This window comes from Anser brachyrhynchus (assembly GCF_964034855.1).
Source record: "Anser brachyrhynchus genome assembly, chromosome: 3".
NCBI classification, from domain to species: domain Eukaryota; kingdom Metazoa; phylum Chordata; class Aves; order Anseriformes; family Anatidae; genus Anser; species Anser brachyrhynchus.
The window spans coordinates 100,569,125-100,576,731 of record NC_137696.1 but is presented as its reverse complement, the minus strand read 5'-3'; the positions used below and the strand labels follow the sequence as shown (position 1 = coordinate 100,576,731).

At 36.2% G+C, this 7,607-nt stretch overlaps 1 protein-coding gene and 1 long non-coding RNA gene across 9 annotated transcripts in view; both read right to left on the bottom strand.

Annotated features, from left to right (window-relative positions):
* HMGCLL1 (3-hydroxy-3-methylglutaryl-CoA lyase like 1) overlaps positions 1 to 7,607 on the bottom strand; it is a 96,460-nt gene that overhangs the window by 38,318 nt on the left and 50,535 nt on the right. The gene's annotated exons all lie outside the window — the stretch shown is intronic.
* Positions 1,445 to 7,603, bottom strand: LOC308192671. The gene is made up of 3 exons (XR_013948979.1): positions 5,819 to 7,603; positions 5,134 to 5,236; positions 1,445 to 4,310 (listed from the first exon to the last, which is right to left on the bottom strand). It is a non-coding gene; the product is annotated as an uncharacterized lncRNA (long non-coding RNA).

Below are 7,607 nucleotides of genomic sequence, written 5' to 3'. Positions count from 1 at the left end.
AATAAACCTGTGAGGTCTGCTGAAACATCTCCACTTCTACGCATTTCTCAAAAAAAGAATGCAAAAAAAAAAATTAACATTTTTCAAGATCCCAAAATATGTAAGTGTTTAATATGGTAAGTCTTTCCCACTCCATATTGTACTGCATAAATTCTTCAGAGTGCCAGGCTGTGCAGGGGAAAGGAAATGGAGTATTACATGGATTTGAATGGACATGTAGATGTATTTTGATCACTTGCCCGCTCATATACATTAGCTTTTTTTTAGCTCAAAATTATATTTTGCACCAGATTTGAAATCTGTTTATAAATTACAATTTCAAAAATAACTTTTAAATCTGGATTTCATAAAAATAATTTGTACTTGTCTGATATTCTTCCTCTGTGTATGTTTTTTAGCATTTCACACACATGCACACACACAAAAAAAAAAAAAGAGAGAGAGAGAGAGATGAGCCTTATTTCTGTTTCATAAATGAAAATCTGAGGAAAAGTGATGTGCACAGTGACATGTCAAGTCAGGAAAAGACAAGCCAAGGTTTTATGTTTCCTGCCTCCTGTACCTCATTCATTCCATATAATACCTCCCTGCTGGCTTAAAAAAATTGTCTTTAGTATAATGTTGAAATGTTAACTAAACTATTAAAAATAAGTTTAGATGTAAATCATTTCAGTGCTAGGCAATGGGCACCCTAGCACACAGCAGAAAATAATACAGTCCTAGTTTTATTTAATGTATTATTCAAGCAAGAACTTTGGCAACATACAAGTTCATCTCCTCAATTACTATTTATTGCCCCCCAAAAGAGTATACTTTGGCTTATTTAGCAACAGGCAAATATGGCTAGACTACCTTCCTCACCCATTAAGCTCATATTCACTGTTCCATGACAAATTCCTAGCTCAAGTCTAGCATGATGGCAATACGCAAGGCTTCACACATTTTCATGGTTGCTTATGTCTTCTCGGCCCTATAACAAAAGTGCCAATTTATTCTACTACACTATAGCTCTGAACGACTGTGCTTTGCAAGGAATTAAAAATACAGTATTTCTTACCAAAAAAAAAAAAAAGAATGATTGTCTTTTTTTTTCTTTCTGTATATGATTTTGAATGTCCAATACTAATGAATTAGATAAGAGTTGAGTGATGTAGGCGTATAAACAAACTTCTAGTCCTACCACAACTGTAGCCTATGGTCACTAGGAAGAAGCACAACTACCAGTGATGAACATACAGAGTAGGAGTCAATGGTAGATAAAGGTGGGAGACCAGAGAGATTTTATATCTTTATTCAAAGCTTGTGCACACTTCTCTGTTTTACGAGGAGCAAGTGAAGGAAGTGAAGTGGTTAAACCTACATTTTGAGCACATAAAATGCAGTCCAAAATTTTGATCATCCAAAATGGTGACCATTTATATCAGCACATAAATAAATGTGCATACCTGAATTAATGACACTTTGAGCTAACGCTCCTTTCTTTGTTCTCTTCTAACGTCTTTGTTTTGCTACTCAGCATGCTGTGGATTTTTGATTGCTGTTTCATACTTAGAAAAGCAGAGAAATGAGTTTTTTAGCTTTATTGTTGAGGTTTTACTTACACCATGTCCTCATTACTCTCTGCTAATACAGGATTTTGCAACAGAGTTCAGCTAGTTTTTAAATCATCATTAATTTTGTGACCCTGTCCAAGCAGTCATACAAAAGATCACAATCCAGCTATGTTTTTTCATTATAATTATTTAATAAAGGGGGAATTCAATGTAAATCCAGGAAAAACAGCTCGTTTTAACTTTCTGTCTTTTTGGAAATGAAATACAAGCAAGAAATGAGTACATAAAGCTCATGAAAACTAAACTATAGGAAAATATGCTTTTAAGTTCTTACAAAACAAAGTTTTGTAAAATTGTACTTCAAAAAATTATCCTGTTGCTTCTTTCAAAATCAAGAATACTATATGTATGTTTTTTTTGTATAAATCAGCAAAAATGTAACAAGTTACCAACAGAAACCCAAGAACAATTGAATATTTATATGTGATTAGTATACAAACATAGCTGCCTTCTTCCCGCTCAGCCTCCTACCATTGCTATCCATACTTTCATGCCATTCTACTGTTATTTCTTTTTATCACTTCTCTATTTTATTCAGCTACTGTAATTTGTATGGCTTCTAGCTGTACATACAAGTCACTTACTGGGCTACACTAGCATGAGTACTGGATGCTTTAGTAACCTTTACTATCTAGTAAACTTATTAAGTTAGAAAAAGCAAAGGTGTAGGAATTGTCTTCAGGATACAAGTGCAAAGTGAATTTTCTAGAACAGAAATATTATTACAGATGCTGTACTTAGTTGGAAATTCATCATTATGAATATAGTCTTTAGGTCAAATAATCCCAGAAATGCTGGTCCAAAACTTAAGAGAATTGTGGCTAAAGTTGGTCTGGCAACTAACTGGCAACTAAAGGCAATGTTAAAATGTTAAAGCTCATGATACCCCTCAGACATAGATATCAATGCCTCTGACTGTTTTTTGGTCCAGCTTTTTTTTTTTTTTTAAACACAGAAGAGTTCCCAATGCAGAACTGCTAGGGCTTTGTGTACAACCAGACACAATGAAATGTATGATTTAAATGAATGTCAATAGCTTGCCTCTCTGAGAGACAAAGCCTCCAGCCAAGCTCCAAGATCAAAGCACATGAGACCCGCTAACTTGCACAGCCGCTGTATCTCCCAGTTCAACACTATCACCTGCTACTCAGAGCCATCCTTAAATCAGAAAATACTAGTTGCTGGTCCCTCCTCTAAATATTCAACTATCTCAGGTAGCAGCCAAGGACAGGCTGCTCCATGAAGGCAGGCAAGCCAAGAGCCAAGAGTCACAGCTAGGTCAATGGCAGCAGCAACCTCACCAAAAAGGAGACAGGAAGTTGAGTCAGTGAGTTTAGGTCAAGATCAGGTATGGAGACAGTAACCAGGATCAGTCACAGTCCAGTGATCACCCAACAAGATCCTAGTGATGAGCCAGGTCCAAGGTCAAGCCAGAAAGTCAAGCCAGTGAGCAAGGATGAGGGTGAGAATCAGGGTACAATCGTGGGTGTAGCACAGCTGCAACACTGCTGCAGGGTAGTTCAGGCGGCGGCCAAGCACAGGAGCCTCAGGTTTAAAGCCACCCCTAAGTGAAGGAGGGGGAGCCCCTGTAGAAGCATCTCAGCAGCAGTTCCTTGGCAGGAGATCTTAGCAGTGAGCTCGTGTGTTGGCCTCTAACAAACAGCTAAAAGGGTGGTCAGTGAGATGTTACTACAGGGAAACCAAACAGCCACAAACAGCACATCCTGTATTTGAAGAAAGAGACAAGTTGGGTACTCACATCTTGGAGATGGTTTTGGGTGGAAATTTCATCTCACCTAAGGCTTCAAGTGTAAGCGTTAAAGAACCATGGAAGAGGGGAATTTAAACCATAATCCCTTTTTCAGTTGCTTAACATAGGCTCTCCCATTTCAGGCTGCTGGCTGTTGGGAACTCTGTTCCCATAACATAACAATCCTTGTGAATTAATATACCATGACCTTCTGCTACGTGCAGATCCCTTTCCTGGTTCTGGCACTTAAAACTTAGACATATCAACACCAACTGTATTTGTGTGAATCTAGTCCTTATTCCATATGTAAACTTGAGCCACAAAAATATGCAAGTTGGTTAGTCTGTCCAGCATGTACAGAAGGGGCTAGAATCTACTAAGCAAAGTTATGAAGGGAAGAGTTCAGCAGCCAGCCATTTCAATTTCTTAATAATAATAATAATAATAATTAAAATTCAAGGACCTTAAAGATATTAATGAACAATATATTTTTTTTTCATCTCTGTACAGGGATATATTTCAATGTCTATAATGAAAAACACCCTATTCTCAAACATGAATTTTTCAGCCCTGAAGGTTTAATTATAGGCTTGTTAAATTCTGTTTCTGATACTAAAGTGTGCATTTCTTTTCAGATCTTGTAGTGCCTAGTACGGTGGAAACGATTACACACAGTAATAAAAATCCTTGCTCCTCTTAAGTCATTGGAACTCGTCTTCTGTAAGTTAAGATTTGATCCCAGTAGTGTATGGATCAGTTCATATCAATGAATTAAGACAGTAATTCAAATTTTATAAAATTCTGTGAGATTACCAGGCAATTGTTTCATTCACTCACTGAGGTATCACTGCAGGGCAGAACACCTCCTTACCTCGTACCATATTCTCTTCTCATGTTCAGGCATGTGCTATGAAAACAGACAAAGCTATTTCTGGCAACTACACAAGCTATGCAAAAAAAAAAAAAAAAAAAAAAATTTTGTATCACTTCCATTAAAAATCTTCCCCTTTCTTACCCTTTCTTTAAATGCTACAGGGGTCAATTGTCAAGGTAACTCAAATCTCCTGAGATAAATGGTCTACCTTATTGAGGCCTCTCCAGCACAGAAGTTTTCTGACCCATCTTTTTACTCTTCCTTGGAGGTCTGTAACAATTTCCTAGAGATGTTTTACTCCCTCTTTTAGCTACATTTTGTATTTGTCACATTGGCTAACCCACATATGCAATTTTACTCAAAATACCACACAACCTCTAATTAGATCACCACATCACTTCCCATCCTGTCTAATCCTCTTCCCATTGTCTCTTCAGTAAATTTTATACTCTGATATTTTAATACGAAGCCAGTTAACCAGGAGCCAGTCATGTTTCTACTTAAACTGTTTAATGTTTTGTAATGAAACATGACTTCATGTTCTTCACATTTTTACATAGATTCTCTTCATAAAAGAAAGTGAATCTCTCTCTCTCTCTTTTTTTTTTTTTTTAGGTAATGTTTTTGGCCTATATGATTCGCTTCAGCAACTTAAAAAATTACTTATCCTTTAAAAGTTGGCTAATCTCTCTCCCATCTTTCACTACCTATCCTTTTGCTAAAACAACACACATAAAACTGAATACTAAAATTACAAGGCTACTTCCCTGCTAATTTCTTATACAGATACGGCCTGTCAGTTCTAGATGACTTTGGATCAGCCCCAAACAAAAGAAAATATTCTGGGTAGTATAATCCTGCATGGAACAATGTGATCTGTATAAAAAATTATTTACTGAATCACCAGCACCTCTTTCCACTCCTAGGAGATCTCCCGTCGAAGCAATGCCTGAATTAGTGTAGAGTGATTTGTGGCTTTCCAGCTGTCATTCATTAATTCTTAGGAAATACAATATACAATACAACAGTACTCAGTCTGAGTTTGTAGTTTGCAGTGTCTTAGGAATAGTGTAATTTGCCTGACAAATATTCTTGAAAATGGTTTTCAAGCAATAATTGCAGCCCATTATTTCGATAACCCCTCAATCACATTTCACTCCTGATGAAATATTGTGTCGGTCATACAAACCCATAAAGCAGGCAGGGTAAGGAATTCATCTATGGAGAATCTGGTTCACAAAACAAATTACTGAGTTGAAGACAAGGGTTTTCGCTCCAGTACTTTAAACTACCCATTCATGTTTCTTTGGCAGAAAGGAAAACACAGACAAGCCTGGCAACAGGGACTATAAAGTGACCTGGGTATTCTCATCTGGCTTTGGCATTTATAATCCAGCTGACCAGCAAAAGTTGCCCTGTTTTAGAAACAACATGACAGAGCTATAATTCTCTGCTAGCTGCCGAGTTTCTTTGAACAAAGCAACAAAGCCACTACTTAGAACCAGTGCATGACCACCAAGACAGGATGGGATGTTGTGATGTCCTGTACCTGTGTGAGGATCCAAGAGACTAGGGACTTACCTTCAGACCAAGCCAAGGAGCTGCTTGCACAAAGCCAGTCAGAGAGACTGTGTAATGCCTGCTTCATCAAGGAATTTTGGCAAGATCTATGACAAGTTCAGGTCAGCCAAAAACACAGCACCTTCAGACATGCACTGTAGCAGAACCTGAGCACATAAGGAGGTTTTCTGATGGAAGCTTAGGCACTCATGGTTTCTCAGTAATCGGAGAAGACTCCACGAGGGACATGTTTTAAGTTTATTGCTCTCTTGAGTTTACATGTTAATTAGCCTGAACTGCACATTAGGTAACTACGAGCTTTTTTCCCTTTTAACTCTTAATGAGTTGATTTAAGAAGTAAATATAAAGATAGGACCATGAGGTAAACGTGAAATGAGTATTGCAACAAATACCAGGGCTAACAAAGCATAACCATTGTTCAGTGTTTAGTAGGCACCATGACAGCAATTATTTTAAGGAAGGATTTAAAAAACAATGCTTCAAGTATTTTTATGGGGAACTCCTCCCATGCTCAGGGGTTTTCATGCTTTTAGCTATTACATCTGCAACTGAAGCTAACTGTGAAATTAGCGATTGATTTATCCCATGGTACATACATGCACATTTGCAACAGTAAAAGTGAGTAAGGGTCAATAGTGAATAGTATGAGTAAACGTTAGAGCCCTTTTTATCAAGTTTGTGATTCAGTATTTAATCAAATACCTACAGAGATTCCCATACTGAAACATTTCCATGTTCCCTCTTGTTGCTTGTATCACTAACACTGTTAACACATTGCTGTTATTTCTAAACAACATAATACGAGCAGCGCCAAAATAACAAGTCAGAACAAAGGAAAAGTTGACCTAATAAGTGATGGCATAACTTGCAAGGAGCATAAGATGCCATTAAGTATAAAATAGATGCCATTAAATATAAAATAGAACAACACAGGCCTAAGCTTTTTAAACAGTTTTCAGTTCTGTAAGACAATAAAAATAGATCTCCTTAGAAATGCACATACATATGAAAGTATTTTTCATTAAGATGATACCCTTACAAAAACTTCATTAGAATTTGTAGTCTATTTCTGGTATTGTGTCCTATTATAAAAACATATGAACAGAAAGAGAAAAATATCTTTTATAGAAATTAGCTATTTCTGATTATTTAGCCATGGATTTGAAATAAGATTAAATAGGATACAAAGTTGTTTCTCGTCATATTTGGAAGATGTAATTCATAAACATAAAATTCATAAACATAAAAGCATACTATATGTTAATAGTAGTAAAAGTATCTAGACCACTCTGTGTACATGATCGCCAATGATTTAGGTTTATCAATCTGAAATCAAGATGTAATTACACATTATTTTACATTTAGACACATTTGTAAAATAGAAATTTTACTTTAGTGAACAATAAATGGACTGATGTTCCTAGGAAAAGACATCAGAAAAAATATTTTATCTCCCTTGTTCATGCAAAATATGTGGGATATAATCATCATCACTGTTTCTTAGGGTTTTTGTATGCAATTGACAAAAGTAGATAAAGGTAAGTAGATAAAAATTCAGAACTGGCTACTTTCAATTTCATGCAAGGTTGCAGAATATGTTTTGAAATTTTCTTGCAAAAACAATAGCCATAACACCTGTAGACAACTCAAAGTGTGAGCAACACTTGCTGAAAAGTTTAATGAGTGGCTTTTTCCTCTTCACTGGCTTCTTTAAGGGTGGGATTTATTTTTTTTTCAATTGTGCATTGTATTAAAATAAGACTATTGCTATCATATCTATAAAATAAGA